General features: G+C 37.7%; 1 protein-coding gene and 1 non-coding gene across 16 annotated transcripts in view; one reads left to right on the forward strand and one right to left on the reverse strand.

The window, feature by feature from the left end:
• BICC1 (BicC family RNA binding protein 1) overlaps positions 1–21374 on the forward strand; it is a 270924-nt gene that overhangs the window by 66447 nt on the left and 183103 nt on the right. The gene's annotated exons all lie outside the window — the stretch shown is intronic.
• LOC112931090 (5S ribosomal RNA) lies at positions 549–667 on the reverse strand. Its single transcript, XR_003237264.1, has one exon. It is a non-coding gene; the product is annotated as a 5S ribosomal RNA (ribosomal RNA).

The raw sequence follows: 21374 nt of genomic DNA on the forward strand, positions 1-21374 counted from the left end.
AAAGTGGGTATAAAACTTTTTTTTTTTTTTAAATAAACGAGCACAGAATAGTTTGACAAAGGCTAACAAAATAGGCTATAAACTTATTAATGATTGTGTTTTTGTTCTTCATTAATAAAAATTAGAATAAATAAAACTAGTCATTATGCAGCCTCACCTGATAGGTATTAATTTCTTTCTTTTTAGATCTTCAATTTACAGTTGTACTTAGGAAATGGTAATGGGAAGTTACAGAGGTAGAGTATGAAAGTGGGATTTGGTTAACTTAATGCTGTGTGCCCCAGGTCAGTAATTTGTGATATTTAAAAAACTGGAGTAATGGTGATAACATTGTAGTATTGCTATTTTTTCCTATAGTTTTGTTATTTTTATTTTTTAATTTTATTTACTTATTCATGAGAGACACAGAGAGAGAGAGGCACAGACACAGGCAGAGGGAGAAGCAGGCTCCATGCAGGGATCCTGACATGGGACTCAATCCTGGGTCTCCAGGATCAAGCCCTGGGCTGAAACGGCGCTAAACCACTGAGCCACCCGGGCTGTCCAAAAGCCTACAGCACCCGGTATTCCCAGGCGATCTCCCATCCAAGTACTAACCAGGCCAGGCCCTGCTTAGCTTCCGAGATCAGACGAGATTGGGTGCGTTCAGGGTGGTATGGCCATAGACTTCCTTTGGTTTTGAAGAGTGTTTTTCATTGACAAGTAAGGATTAGATAGTCTGTATGGTCTGTTCCTATCCAGGATGAAGACACAATTTTTTTTTTTTTGGCCATTTTAAAAATAAATTTTAAAAAAATCAGCTATGATTAATTTTTCTCAGTAATTGACTCATTAATTCATTTAATTACAAAAACTCTAGATAGTGTAGGTATTATTCTCCAATGTGACAGATAATGATGTACTTTCAGAGAAGTGGTTAAGATGGGTTGTTACTGCATATTAATAAACACACAACTTTTATTCTGAAAGGTAGGGATTGATAAGCTACACACAAAATACACAGTATTGCTAATACTAATTTTGCTTGTTTTCTTCTAGTTAAACTTTATCATTTAATAGATATCCTCCCCTTATTAAATTTTTGTACAACTTGATAATGATAGTTTCTACATGCTAGTAGTAAAAAGGTTGACATATGCAGTTTTCTCTGAGGATTATAAATCCATTATAACTAGAAAAAATAGAATGCTACTTAGTTGATCCTTCATTTATATTCATCCATCCATTCATCCATACATCCATTTAATGTGTACTGTATGTCTGCTACATTTCAGATATTATCATAGATTGGAGGATAGATGGGTAAAAAATAAAGATCCAGTTCCCATCTGGCAGTTGAATGTTCTTAGTGACCCCTTATTGACAAGCAGTTAATACTGTAAATATTTGCTAAGTCCTTTCTTTGTGTCAGGTACTATTGTTAAGTGCCCAGAATACAATGCCAATAAGATCTGCATAGGTCTTATCCTCATATGGTGTATAGTAGGTCTAAGCACACACATACAATGCACGTGTGCTATAACATGCACCACACTGTGTACACACATGCAAGCACATGTACAACAATAAGCATATAAACATTGTATATCATTTGGATATACATATATTTGTGTGGGGGTATGTGTATAAATCAATGAGCTTGCTGAATTGAGGTGACCTCAGGAGTTAGGCATCAGCCACTATCATTAACTAGCAAACAGGGTCTTCTCTGGTCTGGTTTGCCCACTTGTTCTCTCTGGGAGAGTCGCAGGGGTCTGCCAGTTAGTCTCTCGACAGCTATGGGTTTTATTTGTGTGTTTATGCAGAGGAAAAGAGTGGATATTACCCCGGGTGGCCTAATTAAGACCTCATGAATATTGATTGCCACATGGCTCATGTATAATTTGTGAATCATGAATATTTAGTTACAGGTGTCCATGCATATTTATTGCCTTATGAATATTAGGTGCCTCTTGTATATTTAGTGCCTCATGAATTTTATGTGCCTTTTGGTTCTTTCATGCCTTTCTGGGTTCACGCTTTATCTGTCACATCTCATTACTTATCTATGTTAAACACACCTGATGAGTTTCATCTATTCATTTGTTTTCCTTTGTTATTGAGCAGAATTTCCTTATTGAACAGAATTGAATTTTCTCAGACAATATAGGAAATGTGCATTACAGCTATCCAGTTGTAAAGTTTCATGAGCTTAGCGCCCAGGAGCTTCAGGAAAAAGGAAAATAGTCTTCATTTTCAAAATTTCAAGTCAGTAATACACAGGTACATATTTTCTAATGTAGGAATTTTCATAAAAATTTGAGTAAAGGTCAAAAATAAATTGAAATTCTTATGAAAAAGACTATTAGCAATTTATTTGTATTAGCTTATGGTTTTGCTTAAAGCTTATATCGTGAAGTTAGTGGAAAGAGATGGCAGTTCATTTATTATTCCTTACTGCCTTGTGGGTTTTGAACTTTCACTTGCCAGTTTTACTCCTGTGTGTCATAAACATTTTTGGTATGGTTCTGATTCAAGGTTATAGTGTATGGAAATGTTATTTTGTAGGATAAACTGTCAGACTAATATAAATGAATTTAGGTGGCTAAGAAGCACTAGTTCATGCTGACCAAGAGCCAGATCCTCATTAAGCTCCTGGCTTTTGAGTAATCTGGAGGTGTGTTTAAGGTTAGCAGTAATTGATAGGATGGCTTGTATTTTCTGTGTATCATGGAAAGTAGTTCTTTCCAATTCATTAATAACTAGTCAGGAAGGGACCTAGGGTTTGGTGTTTTCTCTGCCATCTTCAGAAAGGGTCTCACATAGATTGTTTGAGAAGATATCTTAGAACAGACATACCAGCTATCCCATATGCACTGCGGAAATGGTTATGTAAAGTACTTTTCTAATGTGATTGAAACCAAATAAACTAGGATAAACTGGGGAGTCAAACAAATACTATAGATATTTTGTTATACCTTTAAAATACAAATATATATTTGCTATTTCTGTTATAGAGCCAAAGCCTTTTCTGAATACGAGGGGCTGATGAGAAACATTCATATTTTGGGGGATAATTTAACAGATGTATGTGGGAATAGATGCAGCTGGCTCTTGACACAGCTGGTGGGAGCCAAGGGTCCCAGGAGACATGAGTTTACTTGTAGCCTCAATGGTTTAGGGTCCTCTTGTGCATCAATCACTTCCTTTTGCAGGAGAGGGAAGGGACTGTTGGTGATGTGGAGGTTGACTAGGAAATCCATTTCTCCTGGTTTTAGCATCTTCAGTTTTCTTATATCTGACTTGAAATTTCAAGCTGAGAGTCTCTGCTCTATGTCAGTGAAAGAGCAGGTAAGAAAGGCATTTGTTTTATCTGAAGCTGTAATTTGTGGCATTCTGGAGCTATTTAAGCAGGCGGGGCTGGGTAGCTGAATCCTCCAGTGGACCCAGGCTCCAGAGGGCATGATACCTGTCCGGCATAGTGTGGAATAAGGCACTGTGTGTTTCCTGTGGGTTAAGAGCAGATCCCATGATTCTTAAGTTGCTTGCAATATACCAGAAGAGCTAACATCCATTATTGACTGAGTGCTATATACCAGGCTAAGTGCTCTGCAAGGGCTCATCTGATCCTCACAACATCAAGTGGCAGAGCAGAAGCTGGCACTGACTGCACCCCTTGCCACCCCCCCTTTTTTGTTAGGGTATAAAAATTTATTGCAGGTACAGAATATGACCACTAACGAATGCAGACAGGCTAGGACACAGTGATACTGGATGGAAGATGGCTAGCTCTTTGGAAAGTTAACAGGTTTGGGTGGCTCAGAGCCTCATGCCACACGGAACGGTCATTCAGAAGGGAGAGCGCATGCCAAACACTGCAGGAGGTCAGGACATTGAATGACTGCTCTGTGTGTCCAATGCCTTCCCCATCTGATCTGGGGCTTCAAAGGATGCCACACTCAGAAGCAAGCAACTGAAGCAGAGAGGATTCCTAAGGTGGCCCAGGCTTGTTTCGGACGTCACGGCAACACCATTTTAAGCAATATGTTTAATTGGATGATTTCCATAAACTATACACGAAGTTTCTAACCATCACAATTCAGTGAAGTACAAAACATTAAGTTACAGGCTCTGGGAAGAGAAGGCAACACCAGTGGTGGCACCTTCCAATACTGGTTGGTCTAGGAGTAGGGAGTGGGGAAGATTTCGTTTTAAACTGAGCCCCTCATTTCAATGTACAAAATAATTACTCTGATAAGCACTGGATAGGATGACCAATTTTCCTGGTTTGCTTGGGACTGAGGGTTTTCTGGGAAGCTGGACTCTCAGTGCTACAAGTTTATGTGTTACACCCCTAGCCCCCATGACTCCTGTCCAAGAGTATCTGTGGCCAAGGCTCTCCCTCACAGTGGATGCTACCCACAAACAGTGATGCATTGGAATTGGTGGATGAATACCCGCCTCTGAGCTCCTCCAGGGGGCAGCTCTGAAGATCTCTCCATGGTCTCTGAGGGATCACACAAAGGGATCCCACTCAGACATCTGTACAAACTTTTCCTCTTTGCTGTCTTTCCCTAGCAGCAACCCTTGGGATCAACTTCCAAATAAATTATTTTTACTCTGGAACCTATTACAGAGTCAACCTTTGGGGGAATCCAATAAAAAACATGGGCAAGAACTATTTTTACCCTCATTTCACAAAAAAAGGAAAATGAGGGACAGAGAAGTTAAGTCACTTTGCTCAGTTCAGCTAACAGAATAAATACTAGTTCCTACATCATATACAGCTTTTGTTCCCATCCACCCATTTGTAATTATTTCCAGAAAACCTAAAGGTCTCTTTATTCATATGGAATTAACAATAGGCAGCCATCAGTCCATGGGATTATGGATGATATGTTATTCTGTTCCTATTAACTTTATGGTCAGAGAATTGAGTATAGAGCAGAAAACATGTCTTAGAGGATTCGGGCTTTTTTTTTTTTTTTTTTTTTAAACCAAGGAGAAATCCATCTTTTATGGATTCACAGAATTTCCAAAACCAGCAGAGCTACTGACTAAGCATGAAATGCTGATCTCTTGCCCTAGTGATGATCAGTCTGGCCTTGGCTGGAAGCAGGACTGTGACATCTCTAACTGGATGGCATGTAAATGGCCTGCTTGTGCTAAGAAATGTCTTTTGGTTCTGGCTATCATCCTAAAGGTCTCTATCTATGAAATGACTCATTATAAGGAAGTCTATTAAAAACAAATCTTTCCCTGTTTTAGAGCATTTCTTAAAATTTCTGCTTAAAGAATTTTGGTGTTTTCAGTTACAGTTATGCCAAGAAATGGAGTATGCATTGAGGAAGTACAGTACTTGAATTTCTTGTAAAGATGGATGCTTTGGGAAGTGAGTGCGCTTCTCTCTTCTTTGAAAGCAAGAAGTTTGGGAATTATAATAGAATTTAAAAAAAGTCTTTCACTGTAAAACCCCACAGCTTAATCAAAAGTACTCCAGGTTTCTCTAGTAAAAGTGATTCCACTTGTCTGACCTTTTAGGATTATTTTCCATTGTTCTCAATCCCTTGTTGTCATCTTAGAGGTTCTTTATCTATTAAAAAAAAAAGACAGCTGCCTGGCAAATGATCCACAAAAATAAAAGAAGATGTTGCAGAAGGGCAGAATAACCATATGTCCTCGTTTAGGAATGAGTGGGAAGTATTTTTGCTTTAGAGAAACTGATCTTTGACCACAGATGCTCGCTCTCATTTAAAACGGGCTTGCCACTGTTGGGGATTTACCCCAAAGATTCAGATGCAATGAAACGCCGGGACACCTGCACCCCGATGTTTCTAGCAGCAATGTCCACAATAGCCAAACTGTGGAAGGAGCCTCGGTGTCCATCGAAAGATGAATGGATAAAGAAGATGTGGTTTATGTATACAATGGAATATTACTCAGCCATTAGAAATGACAAATACCCACCATTTGCTTCAAGGTGGATGGAACTGGAGGGTATTATGCTGAGTGCAGTAAGTCAATCGGAGAAGGACAAACAGTGTATGTTCTCATTCATTTGGGGAATATAAATAATAGTGAAAGGGAATATAAGGGAAGGGAGAAGAAATGTGTGGGAAATATCAGAAAGGGAGACAGAACATAAAGACTCCTAACTCTGGGAAATGAACTAGGGGTGGTGGAAGGGGAGGAGGGTGGGGGGTGGGGGAGAATGGGTGACGGGCACTGAGGGGGACACTTGACGGGATGAGCACTGGGTGTTATTCTGTATGTTGGTAAATTGAACACCAATAAAAATTAATTTATTAAAAAAAATAAAACGGGCTTGCCTTTTCTGACTACTTGGCATTTGTTCCTTTCCTAGAAGATTTAAACAGATACTCCTCAGTTTGGGTAAATATCCCTTCACCATCACACATGGCTTTGCATTTTTTGGCTCCACATTTGCTTCCTATCCTGTACTCTGAAGGTGCCACACACACATACGCTCTTTCACATTGCTTCGTGCTGTTGGGTTGTACGATAAGAATTGCTATGGGGGGGATCCCTGGGTGGCTCGGCGGTTTGGCGCCTGCCTTTGGCCCGGGGCGCGATCCTGGAGTCCCGGGATCGGGTCCCGCGTCGGGCTCCCGGCATGGAGCCTGCTTCTCCTTCCTCCTGTGTCTCTGCCTCTCTCTCTCTCTCTCTATGATAAATAAATAAATAAATCTTAAAAAAAAAAAAAAAAAAGAATTGCTATGGGGATCCCTGGGTGGTGCAGTGGTTTGGCGCTTGCCTTTGGCCCAGGGCGCGATCCTGGAGACCCGGGATCGAATCCCACGTCGGGTTCCCGGTGCATGGAGCCTGCTTCTCCCTCTGCCTATGTCTCTGCCTCTCTCTCTGTCTCTCTGTGACTATCATAAATAAATAAAAATTAAAAAAAAATTAAAAAAAAAAAGAATTGCTATGAAGGACCCAGTCCAGTGTGGCCATGACTTGGGGCATCTTCTCTTGGTTGCCACTGAAAAACAGGTTCATTTTACCAGGTGCATAGTGAAAAGTATGGGGTGTGGCTTCCCTGGGGGGAAAGTTATAAGGCGTGCAGGAAAACTCTTTCTCAGGTGCTCTGAATATTAGGCTTCAGAAGTTGTTTTAGAAAGACTGCTATGTTCTCAGCAATTTAGGTGGGTGCTCTTGGACCCCATAGATAGCCACTTTTTCCTAACACACTGCCTCTGTGGATCGTGGAGTGAATGAATTGGTCTGAAATCTTCTTGAGCTCAGTTCTGTTTCTAGCGCCTCTGCCTCTGAGTTTCATAGGTTTACATACCACATATAAAGTAAAGGTTAATAATGTTTCTCAGTGTGGGGTGATATTATTTTTCTAGAATATATTTCCCAGAATATGACAGTCCTTTGCACTCTCTTCATACCCTTTATAATTTTAAGTGTGATTTTATAATGTCTTCAACTTCTCTTTCCTAGAGTGAAATTTTTCACAGAAAATTTTGCTAAAGGAAAAATACCCTCTAATAAATATCTCATTATATTCATTGCTCTTGTCTGGATATAGTCCTTCTTAGGTGTTGTGATGGTAAATGCATGCAATATTACATGTGTGGCTGAATATTTCAGTTGAAATTGGGATAATATTCTTTGCCCTTGTCAGTTTTTCTTTTTTCCTGTTGTGGGAGGAGGGGATGTGGAGAATTTGGAGACAGATTCTGAGTTAATACCTTTAGAGAATAGTCCACCATGATGTTGATTTTCTTCTTAACTGTAAGTCCTTCAAATAATTAAAAAAAAAAAACCTTCTGAATTTTCTTTTCTTTTTTTCTTTTAGAGAAGAGCAAGAGATTGGGTGGAGGACAGAGGGAGAGAGAGAGAATCTTAAGCAGGCTCCATGCTTAGAGTGGAGCCTGACACAGGGCTTGAACTCACCACCCTGAGATCTAGACCTGAGATCTAGACCTGTCTGTCTGGGGAAGGTTTTGTGTTCTTTCCTCTCACTTAATCTCTGGTTTTTAAACTAGACTACTTTAAGAAGAGTAAATAAAGTTTCCCTTAGGTTAAAAAAAAAAAAAAAAAAAAAAGGGATCCCTGGGTGGCGCAGCGGTTTGGCGCCTGCCTTTGGCCCAGGGCCCGATCCTGGAGACCTGGGATTGAGTCCCACGTCGGGCTCCCGGTGCATGGAGCCTGCTTCTCCCTCTGCCTATGTCTCTGCCTCTCTCTCTCTGTGTGACTATCATAAATAAATAAAAAATACCTTTAAAAAAAAAAAGAGAGACCCGGGATCGAGTCCCACGTCAGGCTCCCGGCATGGAGTCTGTCTCTCCCTCTGCCTGTGTCTCTGCCTCTCTCTCTCTCTCTCTCTCTCTCTCTCTCTCTGTGACTATCATAAATAAATAAAAATTTAAAAAAAAAAAATCAAGAGTTGGACGCTTAAACGACTGAGCCACCCAAGTGCCCCTGAATTTTTTGTAGTTACTTGTCCTTTCCTTTCTCTTTCCCTCATTCCCATTTGGAAAAGGATTGGACACAGTATCAGATCCTTGTTGATTGCTTATTTGAGGAGTAGCATTTCCGTTTAAAAATTGAGACCAGGGGAATCCCTGGGTGGCTCAGCGGTTTAGCCCCTGCCTTTGGCCCACGGCACGATCCTGGAGTCCTGGGATCAAGTCCCACATCAGGCTCCCTGCATGGAGCCTGCTTCTCCCTCTGCCTGTGTCTCTGCACCCCCCCCCCCCCCCCTCATGAATAAATAAATAAAATCTTAAAAAAACATGAGACCGGTTTCTACCCATTTCTGGGACAGGAGGGTGACGGAGTAGGGATATTTTTTTTTTTTTCTTACGGGAATATTTCATCATAACCTGCAGTCACGAAATAACACTCTTGTTCTAACCAGTGCAATTTAGGTTGTCTGTCACAAGATCTAATATTAGAGAAATGGGAGAGAATGCCGCACTGCACTGTATTTTGTGGTTTATTACATTTTTGAAGTTATTTGTGCAAAGATTGCTCAAGAATTGCTTTAAGGTGCATCCGTAAAGTTCAAGTTATTCTTTCCTAATTGCTGGCAGTGAACTTTTTGCTGTTCCCTTTGTACTCTTCTCTGCATATGTATGTGAGGGGGATTTTTCATGGTTCACGTAGCAGCACTTACTTTGAGTAGTTGACTCCCAGCCCTTGCTGTTATAACAAGCATGTAACATAGCACCCCATTTTTCAAAATCATTTTTGTTGGCTTGTGATTGTGCTTGTAAAAGGTGCTTATTTGGAAGTTCCCCCTCCCCCCGCAGCTGTAGTGTTCTGTTTATAACCACTGAGTAGGTACAGTTAAGCTGACTGCATTGTACACAGGGAAAGTTTGTGTGGATTCAGGGCCAGGGAATGAGGATAGAGGCTGCCTGTCAGATAGCATAGTGGGAGAAGCTTGGCAGGACCTACAAGAAGGCAAGCATTCTAGCTTGGATAGATAATTGAAGAATTTAGGCAATAAGTGTTATTTTGTACATTCATTTTGACTTTGTTAATCTTAAAATACCCTTTGGAAATCAGAACTTACTGAGTTTAATTAGATATATGAGTAAACATAGATTCATAGAGTATTTTCTCCCAAATAGAAGCTGTAAGAAATGATTTGGCTTAGAGTAAAAATTCTTAAGTGCTCTTTACTTTTACATATGTATGTGTCTACACTTTTGGGGGCTCATTTTCAGAGTATTATGGCCATGCCCCAAGAAAATTTGGGAAATAAAGATAATATAAGATAAAATCTAATAATACTCCTTCCTACTATATATACATTTTGGCCTTTTGATGAATGTCCCTAGTTTTATTTAGTTGTATTTAAGGATAATACTTAAAATCATATCACACATAGAATTTTATGACCTACTTCTTTCTTTTAACTGCACAGTTTATCATAATCATTTTTTCATACCACATCAAAGCTTTTGCAAATCAGCAAACCTAACTTTTAAAATAACCTTGAAATGTTTGAATAAGTCTCTATATTTAAATTCTTTTGATTCTCATACTGCTTTTTCCATGTTTTTAAGTATTGTAAATATTATGAGAATGAATATGAAAATGAACATGTTTGTGCCAGTAGTTTTTCCACCTATATTTTGGACTATATTCTTGGGACCGTCTCCTAGAAATAGAATTATTGGGAAGTACATGGAAATGATAGCTACTCTTTATATAAACCAAATTATTTTTTAAAATGTTTGCATGAATTTACACCTCCACCACTGTATAGTAACAACATTCTTATTGGTACTTATGGTATTACTGATTTTCAGAGTTATTATAGTATAATTATGTTAATTATATAAAACCTTTAGCTGAGATAAAAATCTTTATATTCTCTGAAAGAATATGTCATTTTATTTTTTTTTAAGATTTTATTTATTCATGAGAGACAGAGACAGAGAGAGAGAGAGAGAGAGAGAGAGAGAGAGAGAGAGAGAGAGAAAAGCAGGGACACAGGCAGAGAGAGAAGCAGGCTCCATGCATGGAGCCCGATGCGGGACTTGATCCTGGGTCGCCAGGACCATGCCTTGGGCCGAAGACAGGCACTAAACTGGTGAGCCATCCAGGGATCCCCAGAATACATCATTTTAAAAAGGATGGATTCACATATTGTATCTGACCCATTAAAGAGCAGGAGTTTTTCTTCAAACCTTTCTGAAATTAACCTAAACCTGTTTAGCAAAATTAGAAGGATATTCTAGAGGATTTTCACATTGTATATTTCAGGATAGTTGCCTCAAGCCTGCACATTCAGAACCTTGATAGAGCATCGCCAACTGTCATTACCTTTTTAGAAAGACTTAAGTATTTTGAGAGTGGTGAATAACTTAGGTCTAAGACACTTCAGTTTCTTGAACTTAAAATGAGTTTAAACTTCCAAAGTAAATGAAGTACAAAAAAGCAGCTGAGAAGATAGAATTGTTTAAGAAAATGAATACATACAGGCCCACTATGCTGTTATAGCCTATTTATTTTAATTGAGATAGAATGTAATTCTTTAACCAAAGCTAAAATTCTGGGAATAAGAATAAAGCTATGGCTTAGAATATGATCACTGTGTTTGCATCATAAATATACACACATATTTTATGAAAGGAAATTGAGGTAATAGTATCTGTTACACTTTTATCCTGGGCCAAAGACTATTACCTTAAAATTACTCTTCAAGCATTGTTTGAGATGAAAACCACATTTAAAGGTGGGTTCTGCCTACTGATGAAAAATGAATTCATGTTAACAACCAAGGACTTTAAATGGAATAAATTATAATCAGATGTTAGATTTTGATCAGCTTTAACAAAAACAAATGATTCTTTTTGGAGATGAGAATTGATGTCTTAGCCCTCAGAGAATATATCTTCCTTTCAAACTAAATGTCTTGAGAGGAGGGGATTTGCTTTAATTTCATAAAAGTAGACTTGTGATTTATCAGCAGCAGACTGCTGAGTTTAAGAAATAAGAGCTCCCTTAAATGTTTCCTAGACCTTTGGAATGAGAATGCCTTGATTTGTAGTAACTTAATTATGCAAAGCCACATTGTACAGAAGGTTGAATCGTGCAGATAGCTAAGGAACAGGACCTATTGGGATTGTAGGTCAGATCCCCTGTGAGTGAGTACCTTTGCTGCCTTTCTTTTGCATATTAGAACTCATTCCTAAACCTGTATATCACAGACTTAGTCCTCTTGTGTGGAGAATTAAATCTTTCAGGACCACTGGGCATCTGCTGATTGTCTTAGCACTTCACACCTCTTCTAATGAGATGCAGTATGAGGCAGTCTTGGCTCAGCAGGCCCTGAGTAGAGCAAGCTTATAAAGGGATGGAAACAGTTTTAATAATAAAAAGTGAGTCAGTTACTGCTTCTGTCATCCTTTAGTTAGGTCTGAAAAACAGCTTTTATAGGTTGTAATGAGTTATGCAACATATCCAGAGCACAGGCATGATTTTAAAGTCTACAGTGATTTATGTTGTCATATTTATTTATGTATGTATGAATGTACAGCTGAAACACAATGTTACATTAGTTATGTTGTCATATTTAAACATTTTACTTGCTTCAAAGTAATTGTATTTCTCTGTGGTCCTGGGGTGAAAGCGAAATGTGCAATGGGTGTCTTTGGGCAACTGAGTAGGGATCTAGAAAGCCAACTTGACTGAGATTTTTGGAAATAAAAAGCAGCAGTGTCATTAGTGATTCCAATGATCTCATAGTGCTTGAGACTTTGTGTAAGAATTATCTCATATGTTTACAAGAATGCAGATTCCTGGGCTCCCTCAAAGATTAAGATTTGGTGGGATATGCGGGTGAGCTCACGAATATGATTTGTTTTATGGGCATTCTTTTCCCCCCAGTGTATCTTCAAAGTGGTATGGGTACAGTTCCCTAGAATATTAGATAACTCTTATCCAGTTGGTATGTTTATTTATGCAGACCTGTCTTATTTGAGCTACTGGAAGTGTCCAGTGAAAAAAAATAAATTTTATGATCCAGTTAAATTTATTGACAACCTGAGTCTGGAAAGATCATGCGAAGTGTCCATTTGGTAGCACTGACAGTGTAGAAAGAAGTGGCATAGATATGTATTATTTGGAATATCATTGCATGAAGAAAGGATATTCCTAAAACAAATAGCGTACCAGTAATGCTTAACTAGTGATATTGGCATGATGGATGGGGCAGTTCTTCATTGAGTTAGACTCTGTGACTGCCCCAGCCCTACATTGTAAATGTCTATGGCATTGTCCCCAACCCCCATCCTGTGACAACATCATCACCTGACATATTTCCAAATATTCTTCTGGGGAGTGGTGCTGCTCCTGGTAAAGAATCAGTGTGAGCCAACTTCAGGTATTCGTACCCCGGTCACTGGAGAGCTCCCCTTTCTCTATGCTCTGTCCTGACCTGTGGCCCCTTGTAGGAACAGATACTATGTAAGTGCTTTGAGGCATATAAAGGGAAATCTGGTGGACAAACCAATGTGGACATTCACAGCATTCTTTCTGCCCAGAATTCACTTTCCCTGTCTCCCATTCTTGGTCCTTTCCCATGGTAAGGGATCAGCTCAGACACTCCCTACCATGTTTTTTTATCTGAGTTCCTTTCATCTGTGACTCTTATATGATGTTTAACCTTTTAAAGTCTTGTCATTTTTATTACTGCCCTTAGAACTTACAGTTAAGACTGTAAGTTCTTTGAGGTCAAGGTTTGATGGCTTCCACTTGGTTGATGGCTTCCATTTATTAAATGCTTATAGAGTGCTTATTTACATATTTTTGAGGTGAAAACAGAGCCATAGGGAGGCTAAATCACATACTGAGGATTATACTGTTAGTAAATTGGCAAACCTAGAGTTGAACCCCAGTTTCTCTGACTCTACAATTTTTATCGCCTCTTTATATGCCTCAGGTGCTAAATAAGTTTTGTTTAAATGAATCAATAAATGGGTCTTTTAGCCTTAAGAAGAATTTGAGTAGCCTTGATGAAAGCAAGCATATCTGTGTGCCCTCATGCCCTCTTACACATTTGGTGAAGAGAATAGTGGAACAGACTACCCTTTCATAGATTTTTGCACATAATCTGAATTGTAAGCCTGCCTGGAACACATTTGGTTCTGATTTAAAATGAGTTGGCTTGCCCCATTGCCATGTTATTACAAACACAAAAGAAATATAAACTTCATTCCATTAAATAACCATCTACATAAACTCTTAAAGAGTTTCATGGTTTTGGGTTGAACCAAAGCTAGATATTAAGGAAATGGTTATTAATGTTATATATTTTATTCAAACTACTCTAATTCTTTAACCCTCTCACCACCCCCCTAACACACTAACCATCCTTTTATCCTTTTCCTTCCTTCCTTTCTTCCTTCCTTCCTTCCTTCCTTCCTTCCTTCCTCAAAATGTTGCCAGGAGGTGAAGACAGGTACAGCCTGGATTTCAAACTGCTGATGCCCACTATTTGGAAATGCTCCTTGCTTTGCTTTGTAGCCTGTCGCTATGCTCTCTACTTGAATATTTTTCAGTCTCCTTTGGGTAACAGTTAAGTAAGTTATTAGAGTAGCATTGTATAATGGAAATATAATGTGAACCACAAATGTAACTTAGAATTTTATAACTTTATGAAAAAGAAAACAGTCGAGATCAATATTAATAGTACTTTTCTGTAACCCCGTGTGTAAAAATGGTATTGTTTCAACATATAATCCAAACATTACTAAGATTTTTACTTTTTTCTGCACTAAGTCTTCGAAATCCAGGGTGGTTTTTACTTTTACAATACATCTGGATTCAGACTAGCCACGCTTGAAGTGCTCAATAGCCATAAATGGTTGGTGGCTATTGTTTTGGACAGTGTAGTTCTCTGGGAAGACCAATAGAAGCTCACTATGGTGTACTAGGTATTCATATTTCAATTAAACTGTATAAGGGCCATGAACATACTTTAGCTTTTGATAAAGCTAGAGGAGTGTTGATTTAAAAAAAAACCCACTAATGTAAATACTCAAAGTTGTCAAATAGTGTTTATGACCCAGGCCAGACTAAATGGTGCTTTAGGAATTGCTTATGTAAGAAGAAATAGGCCCTAAAAGCTAAACATTTGACATAAGCAAAGTTTCTGTTAATCAGTTGGACTGAGAGTACACTGATATATGTTTAGGGTCATCAGTGCACAAGGAAGTCTTCACTGTCAGGTCAATGAATTTGAAGTTTGAGTAAACTTGTAGCCAGAGTTGCTTGAAGAGTTCAAATTAAAAGTTGTTTGAAGCAATGAACTATGTAATTTAGATGTTCTCAGATTTTTGTGAATATTTGTTTTCCTACAGTTGATAGCAGCAGATGCCTTCTGAAACTAAAAGCCTGTAGACTAGAGAACATTGGCCTTTGCTTGGAACTGCTGCTGTGCCCTAGTGTGGCAGGGCCACCACAGTCTTAGGTGCCCCCAGCGCTTTCCACTGGAAATGGCAGAGCTTTATTGCCCTGAGAAGATTCAACATGTAAAAAAAAATCCCCTGCAATCTGCAGTTTGAGTAGTGTAATTCTGCAGAGGACTTCATTGTTGGATTTATAGATACAAACCTTAAACAGGCAGAGTAGTCTCCATTGTTAGAAAAATTAGGACTGCTCCCCTACCGCCAGCATAATTTTTGTCATGCCTGTTAGTTTGGTTGAAAATTTGGTGGGAAATGTAATTTTTAAAAAAAAGTCTCACAGGATGTCTTAGAATTGATGTAGTTCAGTTAATGGCTCATGCTCTTGGCTCAAATTGTTATAGATGATCCATCTCTTTGCTCTCATACTCTTAGCTATTGAGCCAGTTTAGAATGTGGTAAATTAATAAGGTGTTACCTGTTTTATGTTTCATTTGATGTGACCTTCCAGTGAAGTGGCCTTCTTTTAAGCAGTCTATAATTAGAAATATATACATAAAATTTTCTCTTTTTGGTTCATGCATTTTAGAGAATGTCTTTCTGTCTTGGGGCTAGCTTCAATAGTTTGATGTGAATCACAGAGGTTTTCCAAATATTGGATTTTGTGTTTTCAGCTCTGAAGTTTCCTACTGTAGGCCTAAGTTAAAACTCCTCCATGAGAGTTATACAGAATCAGTATTTCAGTCTAGAGGGTGCTAGATTAATTAAGGCCTATGATATTCTGTGTTTGGTATGATTTCAGTGTCCAGTATTCATCTCTGATATTGCTGTAGTCATTCTGTCCCTTGGGTAGCTTATATCCGCATTTGACCTTCACACTTTTGCCAGATTGCTTTATACCTTGTGTGCTGAAAATGCTGTGACAAACCAGTCCAACCTTGGTTCACTCTCAAACAGGAAGGATTTCAAATATGTTACCTGATTCCTTTTCATAGTTAAAAAAAGTTCAAGCTATTTAAAGACATTCTGAAAAATACAAAGGAGAAAGTGATGAATTATCCAGTAATTCCACTACTCGAATAATGATTGTTAATATTTTGTTTACTTTATCCTTTGTCTTTACTTATCCTTTGTACATTTTTATATACAGAAGTGAGATAATTCTATATATCCTGTCTAATAGTCTCCTTAAAAAATAATTTATTTCATTTTTGAACATGGGCATTTTTTTGGTGAGTTTTTAATTCCGGTTAGTTAACATACAGTATTATATTAGTTTCAGTTGTACTACAATATAGTGATTCAGTAATTTCATACAATACCCGGTGCTCATCACAAATGCACTCTTTAATCCCCATCACCTATTTAACCTGTTCCCCCACCCAGCTCCCCTTTTGTTACCATCAGTTTGTTTTCTGTAGTTAAGAATCTTTTTCTTGGTTTGTCTCTTTTTTCCTCCTTTGCTTGTTTCTTAAATTCCACATATGAATGAAATCATACAGTATTTGTCTTTCTCTGACTGACTTGTTTCACTTAGCATAATACACTCTAGTTCCATGCATATCGTTGCAAATGGCCAAGATTTCATTCTTTTTAATGAATTCATTCTTTTTAATGACCGAATAATATTTCCTGTTTATTTCTTGTTTACCCCATTCATCAATTGTTGGACACCTGGGCTCCTTCCATAACTTTGCTTATAGCATAAGTAATGCTAATGCTATAAGCATTGGGGTGCATGTATCCCTTTGAATTAGTGTGTTTATATTCTTTGGGTAAATATCCCATAATGCAATTGCTGGATTATAGGGTAGTTCTATTTTTAACGTCTTGAGGAACTTCCATATTGTTTTCTGGAGTGGCTGCATCAGTTTGCATTCCCACCAATAGTGCAGGAAGGTTCCTTTTTCTCCATTTCCTCACCAACACCTGTTTCTTGTGTTGTTGATTTTAACTTAACCATTCTGACAAGTGTGAGATGGTATCTCATTATAGTCTTGGTTTGCATTTCCCTGATAATAGGTGATGATGAACATCTTTTCACGTGTCTATTAGCATCTGGATGCCTTCCTTGGAGAAATGTCTGTTCATGTGTTCTGCTCATTTTAAAATTGGATTATTTGTTTTTTTGAGTGTTGAGTTGTATAAGTTTTTTATATATTTTGAATACTAACCCTTTATCAGGTATGTTGTTTGCAAATAAGTTCTGTTCCATAGTTTGCCTTTTAGTTTTGTTGATTATTTCTTTCATTATGCAGAAGAAGCTTTGTATTTTGATGTAGTCCCAGTAGTTCATTTTTGCTATTTTCCCCCTTGCCTCAGGGGATCTATCTAGAAAAAAGTTGCTACAGCTGATGTCAAAGAAGTTCCTGCCTATGCTGTCTTCCAGGTTTTTATGGTTTATATTTAGATCTTTCATCCATTTTGAATTTATTTTTGTGTGTGGTATAAAAAAGTGCTCCAATTTCATTCTTTTGCATATTGCTGTCCGGTTTTCCCAGCACCATTTGTTGAAGAGGTTGTCTTTTTCCCATTGGTTATTCTTTTCTGCTTTTTCAGAGATTAATTGACCATATAGTTGTGGGTTTATTTCTGGGTTTTCTGTTCTGTTCCGTTGATCTGTGTATTTACTTTTGTGCCAGTACCATACTCTTTTGATTACTACAACTTTTTAATACATCTTGAAGCCCAGAATTGCTGTGCCTCCAACTTTTCTTTTTCAAGATTGCTTTGTTTGGGATCTTTTGCAGTTCCATACAAATTTTAGGGTTGTTTTAGTTTAGTGAAAAATGCTGTTGGTATTTTGAAAAGGATCGCATTAAATGTGTGGATTGCTTTGGGTAGTATAGACATTTTAACAATATTTGTTCTTCCAGTGCATGAGCATAGAATGTCTTTCCTTTCTTTATGTCATTTTCAGTTTCTCTCATAAGTGTTCTATAGTTTTCAGAGTATAGGTCTTTGACCTCTTTGGTTAGATATATTCCTAGGTATCTTAAAATTTTTTGTGCAATTATAAATGGGATTGTTTTAATATCTTTTTCTGCTGTTTCATTATTAGTGTACACAAAAGTAGCAGATATCTGTACATTGATTTTGTATCCTGTGATTTTACTGAATTCATTGATCAGTTCTAGCAGTTTTTTTTTTTTTTTGGTGGAATCTTTCAGGTTTTCATATATAGTCTCATGTCATTTACAAATAGTGAAAGTTTTACTTCTTCCTTACTGATTTAGATGCCTTTTGTTTCTTTTTGTTGTCTGGTTGCTGTGGCTAGGACTCCCAGTAACTATGTTGAATAGAAGTGAGATTGAATCAAGTGAGAGTTGGACATCCCTGTCTTGTTCCTGACCTTAGGGGGAAAGGATATTTTTACCAAAGAATCAGCTCCTAGTTTCATTGATCTTTTCTATTGTTTTTTAAGTTTGTATACTGTGTATTTCTGCTCTAGTCTTCTTTTTTAATTTTTAAGATTTTATTTGAGAGAGAGAAAGAACATGAACAAGGGAGAGAGGCAGAGGGAGACAGAGAAGCAGGAGCCTGATGTGAGGCTCAATTCCAGGACCTGAACCTAAGGCAGATGCTTAACCGACTGAGCTATCCAGGTGCCCCATCTGCTCTAGTCTTATTTCCTTTCTTCTGCTGGTTTTAGGTTTTGTTTGTTCTTCTTTTTCTAGATTGTTTAGGTGTAAGGTTGGATTGTTTGAGATTTTTCTTGCTTCTTGAAGTAGACCTGTATTGCTATAAACTTCCGTTTTAGAACCACTTTTGCTGCATCCCAGAGGTTTTGAACCATTGTTTCATTTTCATTTTCATTTGTCTCCATGTACTTTAAAATTTTTTCTTTTCTTTTCTGATTGACTCATTCATTGGTTAGTAGCATGTTATTTAACATCCATATATTTGTGGTCTTTCCATATTTTTCTTATGGTTGACTTCTATTTTCATAGCCTTGTGGTCAGAAAAGATGCATGATATGACTTTAGTCATTTTGAATTTGTTGAGTTTGGTTTCATGGTCTGCTTGGTGTGGATCTGCTTTTGTTAATTTGGTTGAGTGTTCTCCCTGCTTCCTGGATCTGGGTATCTGTTTCCTTCCCCAGACTTGGGAAGCTTTCTGCTATTATTTTTTCAAATAAATTTTCTGCCCTCTTTTTGCTTTCATCTTCTCTAGGACTCCTATAATAAGAATGTTATTAGGTTTGATGGAGTCACTGAGTTTCTTATGTCTATTTTTCATTGTGTCATTCTTTTTCCCTTTTTCCTCTCTTTTGTTCAGCTTGATTACTTTCCATTACTCTGTCTTCTTCTAGGTCATTGATTTCTTCCTCTGCTTTCTCTAGCCTGCTGTTTATTCTATCAAGCATGTTTCTGGTTTTGTTTATTGAACCCCTTATCTCTCCTTTGTTATTCCTTATCTCTGTATTAAGGATCCCACTCATGTCTTCCACTCTTTTCTCAGTCCATTGAGTGTCTTTATGATTATTACTTTAAATTCTTTATCAGGCATGTTAGTTATATCTGTTTCATTTTGATCTCTGGCTGTGGCCCTGTCTTATTCTTTTGTTTGGGACAAATTCCTATGTCTTCTCATTTTGTCTAAGTCTCCGTGCCTGCTTCTGTGTGTAAGACAAGTCAGCTGTGTCTCCTGCTCTTGAAAGTAATGGCCTTATGAAAAAGAGGTACTATAGTGCCCTGTGGTGTTTTTCCCAATGGCCTAACATTTCAGGAAGTGTCTCTAGTATATGCTGCATGTGCTCTTTGATATTACCGCTTCTCTACCTTTAGTTGTGGAGTTTGTTCTGACAGTCTTTTTTTTTTTAAGATTATTTATTTATTTAAGAGAATGCAGAGCTTGTGAGAACACAAGTGGGGGTGAGAGGGCAGAGGGAGAGAGAGAAGCAGGGTCCCATCTGAGCAGGGAGCCTGATGTGGGGCTCTATCCTAGGACCCTGGGATGATGACCTCAGCTGAAGGAGACACTTAACTGACTGAACCACCTAAGCACTCCTCTCTGACAGTCTTTAGGTCAATTCCTGGGGTATTTAGATTGATTTGATAGTTATCTAGTTGTTTCTCTGGAATGAGGCAAGCCTAGGGACCGATCCCCACCACCATCTTCCTCCAGTCTCTCCTGAATATGGGGAATTTTAACTGCAAAACAACAAAAACATTATTTTAGGAAAAGCATTAAACTGAAGAAAACCATCCTCAAATTACCAATCACTATTTTAAGAAAAAAAATTTTGCCTGTTTTTCCTTGATTTTTCTCTATGGACTTTCTTTCTTTGTTTAAATTTTCAAAAGCGGGTGAGTTATATTTGTTCATTGTGGACTTTGAAAGCACACAAACTTTTAGAAAAGATGAGGTCTGAAAATCCTCACGCTTATTACTGTGATGTGCAACGTACAGAAGCCGCTGTTCACTACTGATGTTTAAACCTGGGTGTTTTTCAGTTCACTAGAGTATTTGAATGACTTTGAGGATTGAAGAAACTTTAAAAATAGACTTGATGTCTATCATTCATCAATCCTCAGAACTTTGAATGCCACTCTCAAGTGTTAGATATGATTCATGAACATAAAAAGGTCTCTGAGAGTATATAGTAACTGCATCTTCTACGTCTTTTTGTGATTCCTCTTTCAGTGAAATTGGCACAATTGTTATGGAAGTTTGTTGAAGACAGTAATATACAGAATAAAATACCTTGCATAGCTCTTTTAGCATATTGATTAATTGATCTGATAAGTGAATGTCTTAAAATTTTAGTAAAGTGTTTTTGCAGAGAATTAGGCTACCTAAATGGTCACATTTATCTTTAGGTGACCTTCACATACAGCAGCCTTCTTAGTTGCAAATGTGCTGCAGTTGGGTTATGTTAAGAAAAAGGGGAAAATGCCTGTATCTTTATAGATTTGAAGAATTATTTCTCATTTATTTTTCTATTCGACTGTGTGTGGGTGTATGCGTGTGTGTGTGTGTGTGTGTGTGTGTTGGCTCAGATTCCACAGGATTGTGGAAAAACCCCACTGCCTATCAAGGGAGTATTTAAAGATAGTCCATACCGTGTTTTAAATATGAATACATAATCCTTGTGTTTTTAGATCTGACTCCAGAAAGCATCAGTTGTTATAATGGAAAAGCATTTTAGAGTGAAAGGGATATTTAAACAAGTTTCCATATGCCCCACAAAGAATTTAAAATTGAGATTTTTTCCCCCTTTAATTCAGTAATTAACTAGATTTGCCTTATAGTTTGGGGGAATATAATAGTTTACACCTGTTTCAACTTTTGCTGTTTTTATTGGCTATGGCTTTTGCCATTCCATATTTCTTGTGAAGCAAAAATATCAAAATATGGTGAAGCATTGGAGAAATTACAATAAACATAAAAATGAATTGTTTAGTTTAAATTATGAAATGCTTTACCTGTGCAATCTTATGAAGCCATGTTTCAGTAATATTGAAGTAATTTATTCCTGCTGTTCTATGTCATGAAAATAAA

Source organism: Vulpes vulpes, chromosome 4 (genome assembly GCF_048418805.1).
Source record: "Vulpes vulpes isolate BD-2025 chromosome 4, VulVul3, whole genome shotgun sequence".
Classification (NCBI taxonomy): Eukaryota; Metazoa; Chordata; class Mammalia; order Carnivora; family Canidae; genus Vulpes; species Vulpes vulpes.